This window comes from Chroicocephalus ridibundus, chromosome 8 (assembly GCF_963924245.1).
Source record: "Chroicocephalus ridibundus chromosome 8, bChrRid1.1, whole genome shotgun sequence".
Taxonomy (NCBI): domain Eukaryota; kingdom Metazoa; phylum Chordata; class Aves; order Charadriiformes; family Laridae; genus Chroicocephalus; species Chroicocephalus ridibundus.
Genome location: NC_086291.1, coordinates 12,802,604 through 12,824,633, shown reverse-complemented (window position 1 = coordinate 12,824,633; position 22,030 = coordinate 12,802,604). Strand labels below are relative to the sequence as shown.

General features: G+C 46.4%; 1 protein-coding gene across 18 annotated transcripts in view; it reads left to right on the top strand.

Moving 5' to 3' along the window:
• Positions 1-22,030, top strand: part of PTPRF (protein tyrosine phosphatase receptor type F) — a 396,994-nt gene that overhangs the window by 85,937 nt on the left and 289,027 nt on the right. For 16 of the 18 annotated variants that reach the window (XM_063344836.1, XM_063344846.1, XM_063344844.1 and 13 more), the window contains exon 2: positions 8,977-9,057. The exons of the other annotated variants lie outside the window; for them this stretch is intronic. The gene's annotated coding sequence lies outside the window, so the exon portion shown is untranslated. The remainder of the gene's footprint in view (positions 1-8,976; positions 9,058-22,030) is intronic. 18 annotated transcript variants of the gene reach the window in all.

Here is a 22,030-nt window from a genome sequence, read left to right as displayed (position 1 = left end):
TTTTGAGATCTTATGTAAAGAATGAAATATTCCTTCTGGTTTACCCTTGGGAGACTCCAAGGTTGGGCTGGCTGTTTAGGGAATGGATGCTTTGGATGAAACGGGAGTCATTGCTGAAGCATCCTATTCAGTGCTAAATTCTCTGCGTGCAAGGAAAGGCACAGTAGGCCATGTGTAGTAGTTAGTTTCTTCTTAAAAAGAATAACTCTAATCCTAATTCCTAATAATTAGCTGCTCTTAATTCCTAAAACATGTGTCTTTATCCCTTTGATTACTCGGTAGCTAATGGTAATTTGTATGCCTGTCATCCTTGTCTCCTCATTCCTTAAACCTCTGTTAAGTTCTTGGAGACTCCATTTGCATTATGCGTTTGTTTAAAAGCTCTTTGAGGGGGGAGAGCAGGTGCTACGTGGCAACCTGTATCAGAAAGGTGATTCCTACTTTTCCTCCTGATTATTTCAGCACTGTGATAAAGAGGGTAAGAGGATGAGTCTTTGATGGAGGGGGAAAGGAGACTTCTAGTAAAAATAAGTCAGTTCCAGGGAAATTGTTCATCTTGTTCCCAAGCCGGAGTCTTGTTTTGCTTTTTGTCCTGTCTTTTGAGAGAACAGCCGAGGAGAAGTGTAGAGTCATATAATAACTTAATAAAAGCTTCTACACAACTAGAAGGTGAATGTGGCCTACGTGTGCTTCACTGCTGAAAGTCCAGTCGGGTCTCTTTGGCAAAGTTTGACAGAGACTGTTCTTGTTTAGTCACCGAGAACATTGCTGCAGTGCTGTGTGTACAGGAATAACACAAGAGCAGTGAGAAAATACATTGATATTGCATCAGCTGCGCGACGAGCTTCAGCCACATCTTGTTTTATCAGGCTCATGCCTGTGTTGGCCTACCAGTCTGGCTGTGTTGGTACCGCTGGAATATAGAAAAGCCTTTAATCCAGTACATCTCTGAACAAGATGACGTCGCTGCTGCCCTTCGGTACTCGGCAAGAGCTGTGGGCTGCGTATCGACGTGCACCTCCTCAACCCCTGCAATGCAGATTTGCGATTGTTCCTGCTCCTTTGACAGTATTGGGAATGAGGGTGAGGTGTTCAGCTGTGCTCGGATGAAATGGTAGCATGTTAGTTGGATATATCTGAAAAAAAATTTAGCCCCCCCCCCCCCGCCCCCAGCAGCGTAGACAAGATAACAGTCTTTGACTTCAGCTCTGTTTTTGCTGATCAATACATAAAGCACTGTAGGAGTTACCTTGTTATAGTAAAAATGTAGCAAATAAATCACAGGCAGGGTCCTTAAGGGCATCAGAAGTCAAATTCCTCATCAAACCTTGAGTTCCCCAAGGCAAAATATTGTGCCTACTGAGTGCAAGTTGGGTGCAAGGACACAGTTAAACAGGCATCTTCGGTTTGCAGCTCTGGCTGCTGGTGAACTCACGTGAGAAGTTTTGATACGTTTGACCTTATAGGCATTTGGGGCGTGAATTTTTCCCCTTGCCACGGGATTCTCAAAGAAGGTAAAGCATATGAACAGTGTTCCTGGATTTCATACAGGTGGGAGTAGTAGAGGTGTCACTTCTCCATGGAGAGCCTTGGAACTTGTTCATCAAAATTAGTCATGCTTGGTGCTGTAGGTAAGAGGGGATTGCTCAGAATTGGAGCGTCTTAAGAAATGTTTTGGCTTATGGTGAGACATATGTTTGCTTTGTGGCCAGAACTCGCATTTCCTTGTTTGACCTGTTCCTGAGAACCTACTGCCAAAATAACAGATAATCTTGTACAAAACACTACCAAGAAACTGAATATCTGCTTCATTCCTTTTTTTTTTCCAGAAGCAAGCTGTGGAAGATTAGGCAGAGATACGTGTTTATTTTAGTAGTCCTGCTTTGGCTAAAAAAGTCTTGGGTGTGGTGGTCTTTTGGATGGTGCCGAGTGCTCATCGCCTTCCATCTCGAAGGGTTCTGCAACTGGAAATGTCACCAGCATGTCAGGACACAGGTGCTCAGTGCATCTCTCTGGTTATACTGAGTCTTAATCACTTAAGCCAAGCACGAAATGCCAACTCCTCCAGCTCTAGAAATACTTGCGTGACTCAGTATGGTAAAGGGCCTTGCAAATATTTGCCCAGCGGTGCCAAAAGGACGGATATGTTGTTTCTGCTGCAGTGTTGTATGGTTTCTTAACTTCCCTAGTGTGTAGGGATGCTTCTTAGATGGCTTGGAAACTCCAAGCCTGTTAGTTGGTGTTCTTGCTGCAGTAATCAGGAGCGGGGTTTCTTCTCAGCCACATGCCTAGGATTTTTTGAGTGCAGCCCTTTTGAGCTCTTCTGAAGCACGTGCGATTCCTCTATACAATCGTGGCATGGTTCTCCACGGTCTAACTAGCCGTTCATTTGAATCATGCATTTTGTTGTCTTTTGTGTTTTGTAGACATTGAAGTCTGAAGTGATTGCTGAGCTGAGAGCTCCCTTGTGACCCAGAATTGCATTTTCCATAGTGATAAACTGGCACTTGAAATCATAAAAGATGGATTTTTTTTTTTTTTAAATTGTTCTGTCTTTCTGCCCAGCTCTGTTTTACACTTTGGAGAAGCCATGATATTCTTTAGATATCCACAGATTTCTTGAATAAATTAATGTACGATTTGGAAAACAAACTCACTTTGTACTTTAGTATCAAAGCAAAAGATGCCTCAACACTAACTCTATCTGCATAGCTAAGACCAGTGTAGCTCAGACATGTGCAAATCAAATGTTTCTTCATCTCCGTAAATGGGTTTTCTCACTGATTTGCAGAATATCAGCTTGGTTCTTTATTATACAATATTACAATTTCTGCAAGCCAAATATTCACCAAAGGTAACATTAGACACTGAGCAAATAATTGTTTCCTGTCACACTGCATTAGTAACTGGGAAGAAAGTGTTTCCTAATTTGTATTTGTGCAGAACTAAATATAGCTCTAGTGAAGCTTAACTTCAGCTTTAGCCGTTCAAGTCCCTAAGAAATTCAGCACCATGTTTGTCAGTTACTGGGGAAATGACTGTAGACATTCCTGCGTGCTCCTTGCCCTCCCACTTGTGAGTTTTACAGTCTTAGGAACTTGAACATGAGGTTAACCAAACTCTCAGAAAATCCTGATAATCCTGGGTTATTGCTGCCTGCAGGGACTATTGCAGAGGGGTTTTTGCCTAGTAGGAGTTTTAGGATAGCAAACCCTGGCCGCAACTCCCCTGTTCCGTATTTTGCAAGGACAAGGTTAAATTATCCTATAGTTAAGTTTTCCAGCAGAAACTGCTCTGATTTTTTCATCTTAAAACTGCTATTTATTACTTGTACTACTCTGTATCTGTTCTGTAGAGCTGATAGCATGATGCATAAAATCTTAAAAAAGCCTGTTAAGAAGTATTCAGATTGGATGGTACCAGTGAAATCATGCTGTACCTGGTAAGAAAAATCTGATGCTGTAGGAAGGTGTATTGAATAGATCGTGTCTCCTCCCTGGGAAGCGTACTTGGTATCAAGTCTGTCAGATGTGGGATAACAACCTTCATGCTGCACCTGCACTGAAAAGGCAGCACCCCTTCCGAAGACGATGGAAATACCAAATGCTGGGTTTTGGAGCTTGAGTCTTTTGGGTGATGTCTGTGAGGAGGATGCTTTGGGTTCATCTCTTCCAATGGAACTAGGTGAGAACCCTGACTCAAGGAGGCAGTCCCATATCTCTCTATTTGAATTCGCCAAATTAAGCTTGTCCTCTGTAGCTGCCTCTGCTTGACAGCGAGCAGGATGGGCGTGTTTCAGAGGTCTGAGGGATCTTACATCCAGGATTTGTAGAGAGACCAAAACAGGACATAGTCATTCACCTGTGTCACTTCTTCAACCTTAAGTGTGCTGCCAACTCGTGCATTTTATCAGTGCTCTGCCCAACTTTCTCGTGTTATGGGTGATGGGTATAATTAGGAGGAGGAGGAGGGAACATGTTTGCCATTGCTAGTGGGGAGGAGGAACCTTGTGTACCTGGCGTTGGCCGTCTGCTTACACCTGAACCTCTTACCCTCAGAGAGATCCTTTGAGGAAGTGGTCTAAAGAAATCCAAAGAAAATTGCTTAGGCTTGTAACAGCTTTCCTGCTGGCAGACGGAGATTTATTTATACTGTAGGATGTGACAGGCAATTCCTGGTACCTCAGCTCTGTCTGAAGTGTGAGCGATGGCTGGAAACGCGAGTGATTGCATTAGAAGCTTTCCTACCTCCAGTGGGGAGAGTGTTTGAGCTTGAACTCTCCCCTCGTTGAGATCTTTGAAGTTTGGATCTTTAAAACCATTCTCCACTCCAAAGACATACCAGTGCAGTCGTCATCCTTCCCATCTGAGACGGGCTGGACCAGGCTCCCTTCAGAGGCCATTAAAGTTGCTCGTTTCATCCTCCAGAGAGGTCGGCAGAGAAAGACATGAGTAAGTAATTATTCCCTGCCTCTCCTCCCCAGTAGCTGAGTGAGCTGTGGAAGTCGAAACATCATTAAATCCCCGAGCAGTGTGGAGGGGCTGCAAGCCTCCGCAGCCAGGGAGCCTCGTGGCAGGCAGCGGAAGGGAGGGCTGAGTAACAGGTGGTATTTAGAAACTAATTAATATTTGTGAATAACAATGTTCTATTGGTAGGAAAACAAATCAGTCTGCCTGTGAATATTTATGATGATGACTTTCAACACTGCTTGGTTCGCGCAGTCCTTTTCCAGCTGCCGCATCTCCTCTGGTGTCACAACGTTTCACAATGGGGTGAAAACCTTTGCCGAGCCGAGCCGTGCTGCAGGGCGGCAGCCAGACCAGCAGCTCAGCGGAGTATACGCTTTTAGAACAATATTCTCACCAGTTCGGTATTAGTGGGCCACTAGGTCCCAAACATTTAAAGTATTCTTTGCTGGTGGAGTAAGCCGTGCAATTTAGCTTGAGATTTCATCCCATTAAGAGCCAAGCCATGCACAGAGATAATGCTATGTTTGAAGAGAAAGCAGGTGTTAAAGGTTGTTCTCCCTCTTAATGTTGTGTGCGACTGTTTTACAGTAGATCAAACTTGCCTAATGTAATCTTCATAATGCTTTCATTTAAAATGCTCCCTGTGGTTTGTATTTGTGGAACTGAAAGAGCAGAATCTACTTTGTAGCATGGTGGGGCGGGGTGTTCGATTGAACATATGTTCACACTGTCATTTGGGAAAGATAATAGGTTTTTAACCTCTGTCAGTGTTAGACTGAGGTATTTATGGAGCTCTATTAAAGCTGTGCCTAGGCAGCTAACCTTGCGATGCAGGCTTCTCACAATTTGCCATTTTCCTGTGATAAGTTGCAGCTTTTCTTGGCCTCTTGCAGCGCCTCTTGCTGTGTCAGCCAGCATGGGAGCTTACCAAGAAACGAGGAATTCCTTGCCGTTGTCAACGCTGCATGAAATGCTCATGGCTACTTCAGTAAATACTATCATGTAGATTGAAAAAGCAGCCTGGAAGAGTTTCAGAAAAATATGCTTCTGGGCTTGACACAGGGGAAACTGGCAGAACCGGTGGTGGTGGGGCCTGTGCCCCTGGTTGCGGAGGTGTCTGGGTGGAGCTGTGGGTGCTGCACTCTGTTCCAGGGTGCTGCAGGGGACGCGCAGCATGGGTGGCACTCGCTGTGTTCTCGGCAGCCTCTCCCCGGGCCTTGGGATTAACTTGGGAGAGGGGAGGAAAGCTGTGTGTAATTTGGTGTGCTAAAATCCCACTGGTATGCTCTCTCTTTAGTCACTTTAGGCTTCTAAGAACCTAAATTAGCATGATGGAGACTGCAGCGTGCTTCACGGAGAGGGTTATCTCCCGTGAACTGCCATTACCGCTTTCGTCACTGCTGATTACATTTTTTTGTTAATGTTTAATCCTCAACAGCAAACGCCTAATGTTTATATGCCCTCTCCCTGTATAAGCAGAACATCTGTTTTATAAAGTTGGCTGTGGCATCCAAAACTGAATCAGTGTAAAATTTTAAATATATATGTCATGCAAACAGATGCGAAGAAATTCAGAGCGTGCGCAGGTCCTGTCATGGCAGGGGTGTCCAGGGGTCTTCAATTGCATATTGAACAGTGCTTGATATGATTGAGAGTATTTTCTAACCTCGTCTTTAAAATTCTTTGCTCTCTGTCTCAATATTTCCAGTGTAGAAAAGATTGATTGGGGTTTTTTTTGGTGGCGTGTTTCCCTTTCCTGTTCTGGCAGTAGTGCCCCTGTGGTGTAGCTGAGAGTAGTTGGTTTGAACTGCCCCTACTGTGCAAATGCAAAATCTACTTATGCTTTTGGGAGAGAGGAGTTTTTAGTGAAAACGTGCATGCATACCATGGACAACTGCAACTATGGGTGTTAGAACTATAGGAAATTCCATAGGGTTTCCAAATAATATATTCAAAAGCAATGTAACAATTAGCAGCAGAGACTGATATGTTTAAGGGAGGATGTTAATTTAAATTGTTGGCTTACAGAAATTTCGAGCATTTTTTATGCATTTAATAAAGGGTTGCCATTTAAGTAGCTTAAGTATCCTTCTGTGTATACAACATGTCCTGGGATTTAACAAACCACTTACCGCAGGATGGATTCCACTGAGATATGATTACCGTTCTTGCAAGAACAACTGGCTGATGAAGAGAGCAAGAGGAGCCAGTACCGAAATGGTCATCGTGTTAGTCATGGGGGAAGGGAGAAAACAGATTTGTATAACCTATCTTCTGTTCATTCAGTATGTTAGTCTTAGTCATGGGCATCAAGGTGGATGTGTGCCTGTAAAAGAAGGCTTTCCTCAAACCCCAGGGAGCCTGGCAGGAGGTGCCAGGGCGCTTCTCTAAAATTCTGACCCGAGGGATGGAGAGTGACAGTGTGGGACAGGTGAAGATGGGAGCTGGGGACCTGACATAGAGGGAGAGATGCTGGAGTAGAAAATTGGCATCCTGTGTGAGAGGGGAAAAAAATCTCTTATGATGCATTGTGCACAAGGGAGCTTGCAGGGACAGAAGAAAGAGGGACGAACGTGGCCAAAGCTATGAAAAGCACATTGAGGAGCTTTGTGCATAGATATTGGCAGGGTAGGACCTCCAGGTTTAAAAGAGGAACAGGCTCTGAATGACTGCAGCGAACGCTGCCGGTGTGTGCCAGAAGTAAATATAGTAGAGTAAGCACTGCTACAGAGTCACTGAAGTCAACGCTGCATAACATAAAATTGCATAATATATTTGTTTGTCAAGGTTATTAGAGCACAGTTTTAAATGGATCCGAGTCCTTGGAAAGGTGACTGTATTCTAGTTCCCTGGGCTGAGGTTTCCGATACATCCCAGTCTGATCCGGCGGCAGACGGCCAGCAGAAGGGGTGAGCTTGCCATTCCCCTCCTACCAGCTCCAGCGCTTGTCTGACCAGCTGCGAGCTGGTTCCACTCACTGCGCCAGGAGGTGGGGAGCTGCCTTCTCTCCCCTGAAAGAAAACAAAATGAAGGGATTTTTGTTGTCCCAGTCTGCTCAGGTTGCGAGGGGATGAGAGAGGGTCTCTAGGCGGTGCGTGGATGAGAGGGTAGGTGAGGTGGGGGTATCAGTAAGTTTGTGAGGCATGGGATGGGCAGGCTGTCCCAGCCCCGTGTCCCACCTCAGAGGTGGAGCGCACCAGCGGCATTCCTCCCCTCTCCCACCAGGGACGCGGTCGGTGCGTGATGCAGCAACCGTCAGAGACCCAGGTTTCAGGGCACTGCCACACTTTCTGAAAGTGTGCTGGAACTGTTTACGAAATGAGTACTTTGTAAATGATAAAGACTAAATAACGCATTCTACACATTTGCATAATTTTGAATCACTTATCCTTCTGAGGGCTGTAGTCATTTGGCTCACGTTAGAGAATGCTTAACGGTGTAATCAAGCTCAAGCCGTTGGTTGCCGAGCCGAGTTGACACTGAAGATAGGAGGTGTGTTTTTTGGGGAGACAGTGCATGTTCCCTTTAACATCCCCGGCTCGGTGAAGCGGTGCCCTGAGGGCTCGGAGCACTGCGTGTGGGACACGGGGAGGCATGAAGGGTCGGGATGTCTTTCAGAAAGGGCTGGAGAACCTGGAGCAATGGAAGTGGGACGTATCTCCATGCTGATAGCGTGCAGGGTCATGACCTTTGGAGGCATTAGGAGAAAGACAGTTTTGCTCTGAGCTCTGGAGGATGGCGTGTGTTACCGATTGGAGATACTGGACAAACACGTCTTTGTGCAGTCACAAGGTGACAGTGAGCTGCAGGGAATGGCGATGGGCAGAGCAGGGTGAAGTGGGCTAACAGAGGAGGTGGGTAACCTCAAGGATGGGGAGCCTTCTGAGAGCAAACTCCAAGAACTTGCTTGGGTTGGGCGGTAAAATGAGCCCTGACAGGGAGGTGGTGTAATTCATTTTTTATCGTCAGGGAAATAAACTTCAGGGATAGGGAAAAGCTGTTTAAGCTGCTGGATCAATGTTGGCATGAAAACAAATGGATGAAAGCTGTTCAGGAATAAATGTTAGGCTGAAAATTAAAGTTTTTTTAACTCTTGGAGGAACTCGGTTCTGCAGTAGTTATCGGACACGGAGACTGAGGAAGAGCATTGTCAGTACGTTGGGGTCCGTTGCTGTGGTTGGGGCTCTTCAATGTGGTGCTCGTAATGGAGGGATTGAGGTAGTGATCTGTGAAGGAAACACCTTTCCTGGCTGCGTCCGTCTGTGGTGGTGGGTTGTCACGACAGTGTTGTGTCCAAGTAGGAAAGGGGAAGCTGTCCCTTGCTGTCACAGTTCTAAGAGTGTCCCGATGCGAATACGTGCTGGACCAAATCGCTTCTTCCCCGGGATGGAAAATTCACGTTGTTAACTGAAGTTTTAACCTTTGCTTTACATTTAGTCTGTGAATGTGTCTGCTGCTATAGTAATTTATGACACTTATTTTTATGTTTGTTTTTTTTTTTTCCTAGGTATTTTTATGGCCTCTGTCACAGTGGTGTCTCAGTGTCTCCCAGGCATTTATGGATTTATTCTGAGAACGTTCCTGTGAGGTAGGGAAACGTTATCACCTTCGTTTTACGGACTGGGAACTGAGGCACAGGGAGATAAAGGTTGCAGGAGGAGTCTGTAGCATAGCCAGCAGTCAAACATTGATTGCGAGCAATTTCTTTATTGTTCTAATCCCTAAACCCAGCTACCTGTCTTTGGCTCTTCTCTGTCTTTTTTTCTTTTTTTCTGCTGGTCTGAGTTTTAGTAGAAACACTCTGCAAGGGGCTGGGAGGACCCGTGGAAAATACGATTAGGGTTACTGGTGTCCTTTTTTTAACATTGTTACTTACGAGTTGAAATGCCGTGCTAAAAATATCAGCAGATCTGTTTATGTTAAATGATTAACGTGTTTAGACTTTCAACAGATAAGCTGTCATGCTTTTTTGAGTCAGTAACTCCTTTATCCTACCTGTCCAGGCTTGTGGCTGTTGAATTCTTACCCTGCCTAAGCTAATGCCATCGCAATCACCTAAAGCAATGCCAAGAATTTCATCATCCATGCAAAGATCTGATTCATGTCAAGACAGGTGTAAAGTTTCTCAAGCACATTTATGTGTAATTACTGTTTAACTTTATTTTTCAAAGGTCTTTCCAAGCTAGCTACAATGTTCAGCTTTGAGCTCCCAGATTCTCCCAGAAATTGGATTTCAGTGCCTGATTAGTGATGCTGATCCCTTTTGAAAGTATTGCAAAGTTCTTGACACATGTGTGCGCACTGAATTACAATTTACATCATAAAATTAAATATCATGAATAACAGCTTGAAAAATGTCTTTTTTTTTCCCCCTTCAAGTAAGGAATTTTTAAGATAGGTCTCCCTTGAGCCCTTCTTTCCCTTCAAGTTGGTATTTAAAGTGTGACTTTTACTACTTAAGGAATTTTCTTAGAGCTACGGCAACATTACAAATTACAAGGACACCACAGGCTCTCACAATTAAACATTTTTATTGTATATTAAAATAAGCAACATTATTAAAATGATAACATTGCGAAGAAATACTTAATGCCATCTTTCTAATTTTGCAATCTCTGAAATACACACATTGGATTACATTTACGCTCTTTATTAATGTATATTACATGTCTTTGTGTCCCCAAGAATGAAGCCTTAATGACTCATGAACTGTCTCAAAGTGTACTAAATAAGATTAAAGAGCTGGCCAGTGACCTTAACAGTCAATTAGGCTATGCATTACTCAGCCCGGTATTTGTGGAGTGCAGAAGGGAAGCGAAAACTCATTAGCTAAGATGCTGATGCTTGAAACAAACAAGATTTCTCTAAAACTAGGAACTGGTCTTGGCGCTTAAGTGGAGATCGAAGCCCTTAAGGTAGGTATGTCTTTGCGTATGTGTGTTTGAAAAGTACTGATGGTGTGGTCTGGGGAGTGAGAGAAGCCTGCTAGCGAAGCTGGCGGAGAGCAAGAGCTTTTGGGCTCAAAGCCCTTTGGAATAGACCCTGTCAGGCATGGATGGCGCTGGGTTGGGCCCTGGCAAATGGTGAGGAGATGGTGCTCAGGTGGTGGGATGTGCCAGCCAAGAGGTTACGCAAAGACAGCACAAATGGGGAGGGCTGGTTTCAGAAACCGTGTGTTTCACAGAAACAGCAGGGCAGGGAAGAACGTCTTGGCAGGGCTTACTGCACGCCCTCCCCTCAGAGGGGAGGCCAGGGTTGGCACGATTGCATTTGGATGCATGTGGGAGCATGGGCAGAAAGGCTCTGGGCCGCTGTGCCCACTGAAGAGCAGAGTGGGAAGGCTGCATCCCCCTCTCCCTCCTGTGGCTCGGGACAGGGGAGATGAGGGATGCTCAGAGGTACAGCCAGGTGAGACCCCCTGTTCCCCACCAGCTCCCCCTCCCCTTACAGACTCACCTGCCCCATGGAGTCGGCACGAAACAGGCTGGCACGGGCAGCAGGGCTGAGCGCATCCCCACCATGGGTTAACTTGGTGAGAGGCAGAGTCAAACCCAGACAGTATCTGCATTACGGGAGAGTGTCTGTCGTCTTCAGGATGACATTTCTTAACTAATCGTCTGCATGCAGTTTTATATTGTATTTGGAAGCATCTTAGAGCAGTCCCAGGTTAGAGACAGCCATTCCCCTGGGAGGATGCTGCTGCGTGGTGACGAAACTGAACCCAGAGCGGTGACAACGTTGCACGGGAGCTGACCCAGCAGCTTGGTCGTGGTGCTCCTCAGCAAAAGAGTGGGCCTTGAGGGCTTCTCAGTTTTATAGCCCTTCTTTTCTGGTATGTGCAGTTACGTATGCTTTTAGCTGACCCTGAGAAGCTCTTCTATCCTTCTTAACATAAACTCAGGTTTTAAGAAATAAAAGATGACAGACTCGGTCCATACCAAATGTGGCTGAAAGTATGGTTTGAGTGGCATGCAACAACATCTTTTAAAGTAAATCAATTGTTTTGAACATAAATTGGGCACAGTCTCCCTGATCTAGGTCACAGTTTATCTGTAGGGTTTTCTTTTAAACTAATTTCCTTAATAAACTCCATTTGATTGGGAGGGGTGGAGGAACCTGGGGAAAAAAAAAAAGTGTACTTTTGCCGTTCAGATGAATGGGAAAGAAAGAAAAGGAAGCCTTTTCAATCATGTCAGGCTGAATCTAAAGCATCAAGGAATGACATTACAGGAGAACCCCTGAAGATAAACAGTAACCTAGATTAGCAGAATACAGATTAAGTTTTCAGGAGTTTGGAGACTGCAGTGCATCCTGAAGCAGTCTTTTGACATTAATTTAAACTAAAATTGTTATATGGTTGCTCTTTCAGGGATATACAAAAATACGTAAAGTTTCCATTTGAATGTTCCAGTCCTGAAGTTAATAAATTTATTAAACTGAAGACTGCTTGAAAAGATTGAAAAACCTAAACTCAGTATTTTCCATTTGAACTGGCTATTGCTGGGGAAATGCTGTATATCTATATGATTATGGTTTGGAGGATTTTTATACGTGCAACATTACCACTGAAAGCTGAAGACTGGAATCGCTGTTAAAACTGAGAATTCCGCATGATTATTTTTCTTCATTCTGACTTTACAGTATAAAGCAGTTGTCATCAGGTCACATGTCCCCTTCTAAATTCTTTAAATATCTTTATTTTTTAATTTATTTTCATTTTAGAAAATGTGTTGTGATACCATGTTCTAATTTAAGGGGTGTTTTCTGTAGTAAAGGTCATGTATTTCTACAAAGCGTTGTCGCAAAGCTCATGTGATTCAATGTGATTTGTTTGTGTGTTGATGCCACGTTGGCCGGAACATATTAATACTTAATGCAAAATGACGAGTTACCCGTTACTTTTCACTGTAACACGGTGAATGATATTTTCTGGCTGCATTTAAATGACAGCCTCAAAAGGGCATTGGCTGCATTGGTTGGCATAGCTCAGCATTCTTTATGTATGGCTATATATGTTTTTTTGGACTTAAGAGTCTTTATGGGTCTTTTTATCTTAGGAATGAGCAGAGTGCTTTAATATATTGGTGCCCAAAGGGCAAGACGGCTGGCCATTTACCTGGTTCCACACGGTGCGCGTTGGGGAATGTGTGTGGAGAGGGAAGGGTGGGGTTTAAAACTCCAAATTCGGACTAGTGAAATTCGTCTCTGCTTTGAAGGTGTGTGCTTTAGCTGTCTACAGGGATATGCATTTTCAAAAGTGTATTTATGAAAAACAGTATCAGCAGAAGCTGGAGATGTTACAAGGTTTAACCATATTTGTGAAATTGAACATGAGCTTTCGCCCTCTGGTCTTTTTCATTTCCTTTTCTATTATACAATCAGCATATTGGTAGGTGGCTTTTGTTTTGTCACTTTACCTATTTAATTAATTTGGCTCTCTGAGGGTTATGCAATAAAGGTAGAATCACCATAACTGGCAGCGTAACTCTGTCATCCCACGGAGTCAGCACTTGCTGGCGCAATGGGTTTCAGCAGCTGCCACGCCGTCTCTGTGTGTTTTCTAAACCCAAGACTAGTGCTGCGCTCATTAAAAATACATGCTACATAAGTTAATGTGCATAAGGAGTTTTGGTACTGAGATTGCCTTTGAGGATACTTTTAACTCTAATTAACTTGGTTTCGTTCTATCTGCTATCACCATAGGCTTGGCTGAAACCAGCCAGTATTGGTTAGGCTCCTGGTTTGAAGTAGAGCCTGGCGGGATGGTGGATTAAAAACCACAGGGTTGTTAGTGTGCAGAGGTTCCTGGTGCCCGCGCCGGCTGTGCCGGCTCCTGGGGCTGCCTTCTGCGGGAACAGCAGGGCTGTGCCGGGCACAAGCCCCGGCGGTGCCGTTCCCGAGGGCAGAGCAGATACCCATCCCGTCCCGTTCTCAGGCAAAACTCTGTGTTTCTGAAATCCTGAAATTCTGATTCCTGAAATAATGAGGTTTGCCAAGCTGTGATTGAACAGTTGTATGATACCGAACTCCCCTGACTAAAATAGAGTCTGAATTTTTCCACTAGCAAAATAAGGAGCAGCAGCAGAGAAGACTATACGCAATATTTCACTGGTCTGGCTTTTCTCTCTCTTCATACCTTCTTTCTATTCATCATTATTAGCTCAAGGATAATTTCCAAGGATTCTTCTAATTATGATTTGTTTTTCAGGGGAGGCAGGCAGACAGGGGTTACTGATGGTTGCGTTTCTGTCAAGAACAAATACAAGTATATGTGGGCTGGAAATACTGGGTGGGTTTTTTTGGCCTGGCAGTGTTGGAAATCAAGCTTTGTTATTATGTCCAGTAAAGCAGGCTTCACTGACAGCTGATTACAGTATTCTGTTAGAGGAGGTTTTCAGAGTATCACTCTGGAAGAAGATATTCGCAGATCCATATTCAACAGCAGACGGCTGTATTCCATGTAAGTGGAAGAATGTATGAATTTGGTGCATTTTCATCACAGCTAGCAAAAGAAAATGATTTTTTTCCCCTTCTTTTTGACTACTACTAGGGTTTTAGTCTTGCAGAAGGATTTTCTAGGTAGAAACATCAGGTAAAATGGATTTTGGATTTAAACACTGTGGGGGAGGGGGAGAACCACCTCCCAGCAGTTTTTGAGTGCTCATCATTTCCTGAAAATCGGACCTTTTAAATTATTTCAGGTTGGGTACACTAGAAATTGAGACGTTGAAATCACTAACTGCTTTTGAGAATGACAGCCAGAACCTCCATTAACGTTGCATCCTTCTGCCTAGGGGATCACAGAACAGAGACTGATGTGTCTTTGAGGATGGAAATGGAGTAGTTTAAGAAGTTCCTGTGCTTTAGCTGGGGAGTGGTAACAACACGCAACTGTGTCTGGTTCGTTTTGCCGAAAAACAAAATAGAAATCACAGAGGATGATCTAAGGCTGTCTGTTTTGCTTTGCATAGAAGCAGACTAGCTATGCCCCTGTAATAAGTTGCCATGTCTCAGCTATGAGGATGGTAATTTCCAGTTGATGAAAGGTAAATTATAGCTAGAACAGGTGGGTGCATTAAAATCGTAATGTGCTTCAAGATACCTGTCTGTGTTCACAGAGGAGCGGGACTCGCTGTGCTGGTTTGAACCAGTGGTCAGTGTAATTCGGTACCCTACCCTTGGCGATGATCAGTGCCGGATAACTGAGGCAATGGTACAGGAAATCACGCATTTGATTATCAAATATTTTATCTGCTGGGGAAGTGTTGGCTTTTTTAATGTACCAAACCAAAACAGTCTGGTTTAGTCACTGAAAGAGCCCCTTCTAAAAAGCAGTTAAATTTTCTTTGCAGACAAGGAGTTTGTTGACATTTCTTAATGTTCTCGCTTCAGACATCTCAGCTGAAGGTTGGTCTAAGCCTTATACAGTCTTTAATCTGGCTTGGGTTTTTTTTTTTATTTTATTTAAATGTTTTTCTACATCTCCTAGAAGCTAGAGTAATGGTACATGAACAGTCTGGGGTTTTTTTTGCTAACATTGTAGCTGAAAGATAAAATATTGAATGTGTTTCATGTAGTTATCGTATTGCTTGAGTGTGTCTTCACATTAATTAAAATTAATTTAAACAATGTGATAGGAGTATAGTGCAGAGCAGGAAAAGGATAGATCAGAAAAAGTAGATAAGATAGGTGTATTCAAATAGTCAGAGCCTGATGAAATTTGCCCTAGGGTACATAAGCAACTAGCCAAGCAACCTTTGAACCATTTACAATTATCTTTTAGAAATTGTGAAGAGCAAGAGAGGTCCTGGAGGACTGAAAAGGGCAAATGCGGTACCTGCCTTTGAAAAGGGGAGATCCAGGGAATTACTGGCTAGTTAGTCTAACTGCGATGCTTAGAGAATTGGAACAGAATTTTTAATCAGTTTCTGGGAATCTGGAGGATAACAAGATGCTAAAAGACTGGGGGAGCAGTACCTGTGATGTTACCTTGACTTCAGTAACTTTTGACATAACCCCTTGTGGCATTTCTGGGGAACAGGGAAATGTATGTATTTAATTGTACAGTAAACAAATAACTGTTTGTCCTGGTTCCGGTGGGGATAGGGTTAATTTTCCCTGGTATTCCATGCCATGTGAGCCACGCCCACCCTGAGCTGCCGGGGGAGGGGACAGGAAGTTGCTGCTTAAAAGCGGGCTGGGGCGTCCCGGGGCCGGCTGGTCGGAGAGCGGCGGGGAGTGGCGGTTCCGTAATCGCGTTTGTATATTCCCCTACCCGTGTTGTTGTTGTTGTTTGCCTGTTCCCTTTGCTGTTTTGTTAAACTGCCTTTGTCCCAACCCAAGAGTCTTGCCTTTTCTTACGATCGATCCTTCCTCTATTAGGAAGGCACGTGCGAGCGGCACGTGGTTCTTTGTTGCCATCTGAGGCTAAACCACGACAGTCCTTTTTGGCGCCCAACGTGGGGCTCGAAGGGTTGAGATAACGACAGAATCCAACTAGAACGTGGAAAAAACGGTTTTGGTTTTTTTTTTTTCCTTCTTGTATGCATTTATTTTATTAGGTAAATAGTCACTGGTCATCATGTTGCTTGGTTTGTTCTCATGGCTGTGTTACATAAATTCCTATATGGCTTATGTACTCCCTGCGATGCTGTTTACCATGTCTGGAAGAGGGATGAGGATTATCATTCTGCTGTCCTGTGCGATATCTGTTTATGATATGATAACATCACTGTTCAGACGGCTATTTTGGGGTGTTTATGTGGTTTTGTTGTCCTGTCCGTACATTGGACACTGTCTCTCAGAATTTGTTAATAGTTTCCCCAGCCCTTTTGCCTCCCTTTTCTCCTTCGGGTCAGGTATGACAGCTTTTGAGAATCTTGAATATCCTTGGGATACTCAAACCAGCGTGCTCCTAGTGTTATGTCTCCTGAATACGTTCCAGGTCTTGTTTAGGGTTAAGCAACTATTTAAGACTACCACCCGGAGATCTGCTCCGAGGCTGGATAGTCAGGGGTGGCATGGCATGTGGGAGAGCATGGGCAGGTACCTAGAGAACTACTCACCTCCAATGGTCTGGGACTTCACCCCTGAACAATTACAGGACCCTGATAAAGTGGTAGAATATTTGAAGGGAAAATGCTGTGGCTATTCTAGAGAGGCACAACTCACCGCGCTGTGCTGGGCCCTGGCCAGTATCTACCAGGCACTGCTCAGAATTATGCAGCACCCTCAAGGGGAAGAGATGGAAACCAGACTGGCGGCCCCTGCTGCGGCCCCTGCTGCAGCCCCTGCGGCGGCCCCTGCGGCTACTGCAGCCCCTGCGGCGGCCCCTGCGGCTACTGCAGCCCCTGCGGCGGCCCCTGCGGCTACTGCAGCCCCTGCGGCGGCCCCTGCGGCTACTGCAACCCCTGCGGCGGCCCCTGCGGCTACTGCAACCCCTGCGGCGGCCCCTGCGGCTACTGCAACCCCTGCGGCGGCCCCTGCGGCTACTGCAACCCCTGCGGCGGACACTGCGGCTACTGCAACCCCTGCGGCAGACACTGCGGCTACTGCAACCCCTGCGGCAGACACTGCGGCTACTGCAACCCCTGCGGCAGACACTGCGGCTACTGCAACCCCCGTGGTAGCCACTGCCACTGAACCAGGAAACCAACCCGTGCCGGTATCAGTTGCCCCCATACAGAAGAAGAAGTACACAAAGAAATCAGTTCGCTTAGTAAGAGATGATGATGAACCAGGGCCATCACGAGAGCAGGAGGAAGAGGCAGAACCAGAGATAATTACTCGATCCCTATCCTTGAGTGAGCTGCGGGATATGCGAAAAGATTTCAGCCGACTTTCAGGCGAGCACATTGTCACCTGGCTGCTCCGGTGCTGGGATAATGGGGCCAGTAGCCTGGAATTAGAGGGTAGGGAGGCCAGGCAGCTGGGATCCCTGTCTAGGGAAGGCGGCATTGACAAGGCGATTGGGAAAAAGACCCAAGCCCTCAGCCTCTGGAAACGACTCCTGTCAGGCGTGAGGGAGAGGTACCCCTTCAGTGAGGATGTTGTATGTCAGCCAAGCAAGTGGACTACCATGGAAAGAGGTATCCAGTACCTGAGAGAATTAGCCGTGCGGGAGATGATTTATTATGACTTGGACAATGCCGACTTACCCACAGACCCTGATGAGGTGCGATGCACAAGGCCCATGTGGCGGAAGTTTGTACGGAGCGCACCATCGTCATATGCCAACTCCCTGGCAGTAATGGAATGGAAAGGTGAAGAGGGACCAACAGTGGATGAGGTAGCTGGCCGGCTCCGGCGATATGAAGAAAGTCTCTCTTCCCCCCTTGTCTCAGCTGTGGAGAAATTGTCGCGGAAGGTCCAGCAACTTGAAGAGAATATGTTCTATTCCCCACCTGCACGGGCCAGCATCTCAGCTATTAGAAGCAGGCATTTCCCCACTCAAGAGAGAGAGTACAGAGGGTACACACCACGAGGCACCCTGTGGTTCTACCTGCAGGACCACGGAGAGGACATGAGGAAGTGGGATGGACGACCTACTTCGATCCTGCGGACACGGGTACAGGAGTTGCAAGGAAGGACAACCACAAAAGGGGATCCCTCCAGGAAAAGTGCCGCCCCAGTTTCCAGTGGGCCGTTCCCCAGACAAAGCAGAAGGCCTGATCTTGCTTCTGATCCTCTTGAAGGAACTTCCAAGTCATTTATGCAAGAAGTGAGTAATGGATACTATGACGAGTATTAGGGGGGCCCTGCCTCCGGCCAGGTGGAGGAAAGGGACAACCGGGTTTATTGGACGGTGTGGATTCGATGGCCTGGCACATCAGACCCACAGGAGTATAAGGCTCTAGTGGACACGGGTGCGCAGTGTACTTTAATACCATCAAGCTATAGAGGGGCAGAACCCATTTGTATTTCTGGGGTGACAGGGGGATCCCAAGAGTTGACTGTACTGGAGGCAGAAGTGAGCCTAACTGGGAATGAGTGGCAAAAGCATCCCATTGTGACTGGCCCAGAGGCTCCATGCATCCTTGGTATAGATTACCTCAGGAGAGGGTATTTTAAGGACCCAAAAGGGTACCGCTGGGCCTTTGGCATAGCTGCTTTGGAGACAGAGGAAGTTAAACAGTTGTCTGCCTTGCCTGGTCTCTCGGAGGATTCTTCTGTTGTGGGGTTATTGAGGGTCAAAGAACAACAGGTGCCGATTGCTACCACAACGGTGCACCGGCGACAGTATCGCACTAACCGAGACTCTCTGATTCCCATCCATGAGCTGATTCGTCAACTAGAGGTTCAAGGAGTGATCAGCAAGACTCGCTCCCCCTTTAACAGTCCCATATGGCCGGTGCGAAAATCTAATGGAGAGTGGAGGCTAACTGTAGACTATCGTGGTCTGAATGAAGTCACGCCACCGCTGAGTGCTGCCGTGCCGGACATGCTAGAACTGCAGTACGAACTGGAGTCCAAGGCAGCCAAGTGGTATGCCACGATTGATATAGCGAATGCATTCTTCTCAATCCCTTTGGCAGCAGAGTGCAGGCCACAGTTTGCTTTCACTTGGAGGGGCGTCCAATACACCTGGAATCGACTGCCCCAGGGGTGGAAACACAGTCCCACCATTTGCCATGGACTGATCCAGACTGCACTGGAACAGGGTGAAGCTCCAGAACATCTGCAGTACATTGATGACATCATTGTATGGGGAAACACAGCAGAAGAAGTTTTTGAGAAAGGGAGTAAAATAGTCCAAATCCTTCTGAACGCTGGTTTTGCTATAAAGCGAAGTAAGGTCAAGGGACCTGCGCAGGAGATCCAGTTTTTAGGAATAAAATGGCAAGATGGACGCCGTCAGATTCCAATGGATGTGATCAACAAAATAGCATCTATGTCTCCACCAACTAGTAAAAAGGAAACACAGGCTTTCTTAGGTATTGTGGGTTTTTGGAGAATGCATATCCCAGATTATAGTCAAATTGTAAGCCCTCTGTATCAAGTAACCCGGAAGAAGAATGATTTTAAATGGGGTCCTGAGCAACGACAAGCTTTTGAACAAATCAAACAGGAAATAGTCCATGCAGTGGCCCTGGGGCCAGTCCGGGCAGGACAAGATGTTAAAAATGTGCTCTATACCGCAGCCGGGGAGAACGGCCCTACCTGGAGCCTCTGGCAGAAAGCACCAGGGGAGACTCGAGGTCGACCCCTAGGGTTTTGGAGTCGTGGATATAGAGGATCCGAAGCCCGCTACACTCCAACAGAAAAAGAGATATTGGCAGCATATGAAGGGGTTCGAGCTGCTTCGGAAGTAGTTGGTACAGAAGCACAGCTCCTCTTAGCACCTCGACTGCCGGTGCTGGGTTGGATGTTCAAAGAAAGGGTCCCCACCACACATCATGCAACCGATGCTACATGGAGTAAGTGGATTGCACTGATCACGCAGCGAACTCGAATGGGAAACCCCAGTCGCCCAGGAATTCTGGAAGTGATCATGGACTGGCCAGAAGGCAAGGATTTCGGAATGTCACCAGAGGAGGAGGTGACGCGTGCAGAAGAGGCCCCACCATATAATAAACTGCCAGAAAATGAGAAGAAATATGCCCTGTTCACTGATGGGTCCTGCCGTATTGTGGGAAAGCATCGAAAGTGGAAGGCTGCTGTGTGGAGTCCTACACGACGGGTTGCAGAAGCCAGTGAGGGACAGGGTGAATCGAGCCAGTTTGCAGAGGTGAAGGCTATTCAGCTGGCTTTGGACATTGCTGAGCGAGAAAAATGGCCAGTACTTTATCTCTACACTGACTCATGGATGGTGGCAAATGCTCTGTGGGGGTGGTTACAGCAGTGGAAGCAGGGCAACTGGCAGCGCAGAGGCAAACCCATCTGGGCTGCTGACCTATGGCAAGATATTGCTGCCCGGATAGAGAATCTGGTTGTGAAAGTACGCCATGTAGACGCCCACGTACCGAAGAATCGGGCCACGGAGGAACATCAGAACAACCAGCAGGTGGATCGGGCCGCCAGGATTGAAGTGGCTCAGGTGGATCTGGACTGGCAACGTAAGGGTGAACTATTCATAGCTCGGTGGGCCCATGACTCCTCAGGCCATCAAGGGAGAGATGCGACATATAGATGGGCTCGTGACCGAGGGGTGGACTTGACCATGGACGCTATTGCACAGGTCATCCATGAATGTGAGACATGCGCTGCGATCAAACAAGCCAAGCGTTTGAAGCCTCTTTGGTATGGAGGGCGATGGCTGAAATACAAATATGGGGAGGCCTGGCAGATTGATTATATCACACTGCCACAAACCCGTCAAGGCAAGCGCTATGTGCTCACAATGGTGGAAGCAACCACTGGATGGCTGGAAACATACCCTGTGCCCCATGCCACTGCCCGGAACACTATACTGGGCCTTGAAAAGCAAGTCCTGTGGCGACATGGTACCCCAGAGAGAATTGAGTCGGACAACGGGACTCATTTCCGAAACAGCCTCATAGACACCTGGGCCAAAGAGCATGGTATCGAGTGGGTGTATCACATCCCCTATCACGCACCAGCCTCTGGGAAGATAGAACGATACAATGGACTGTTAAAAACTACACTGAGAGCAATGGGTGGTGGGACTTTCAAACACTGGGATACACATTTAGCAAAAGCTACCTGGCTAGTTAACACCAGGGGATCTAACAATCGGGCTGGCCCTGCCCAATCGAAACTTCCACGTACTGTAGAAGGGGATAAAGTCCCCGTAGTGCACATGAAGAATATGCTAGGGAAGACAGTCTGGGTTAGTCCTGCCTCAGGCAAAGGCAAACCCATCCGTGGGATTGCTTTTGCCCAGGGACCTGGGTGCACTTGGTGGGTGATGCGGCAGGATGGGGAAGTCCGATGTGTACCTTATGGGGATCTGATTTTGGGCGAGAATAGCCAATGAATCAGATTGTGTGCTGTTAATTGCTAAGTAACATTGTCATTGTATGTCCTCATTGCTATAATTACTATCAGTTGTACTACAAGTAAGGCACAGGGATGATGGGATAAGAACTGATCTCAACAGCTGGCGCCCAGCAGTTTCCTCAAGATCTACATCTTCAGCCCACGGACCGCGTGCATGAGCCACACCAGGTGCACCAGTCACAAGCTCCGAAAAATACAGCATGCAACAGACCAGCACCACCCAGCATCTCACCTGCCCTGAGAGACTGTTCTAACAGATGGAGCCCAAAGCCGTGGATTAAAAGAACTCAACGGACACTTTGGAGGGATGACCCATAAACTAAGGGCATTATATGTGTGTATATATATATATATATATATATAACAGGGGACAGTGGTGGCAATTCATTGGAACCTGCTGGGCATGGCATAGATGGTATGGAATAAGGGGTGGATAATGTCCTGGTTCCGGTGGGGATAGGGTTAATTTTCCCTGGTATTCCATGCCATGTGAGCCACGCCCACCCTGAGCTGCCGGGGGAGGGGACAGGAAGTTGCTGCTTAAAAGCGGGCTGGGGCGTCCCGGGGCCGGCTGGTCGGAGAGCGGCGGGGAGTGGCGGTTC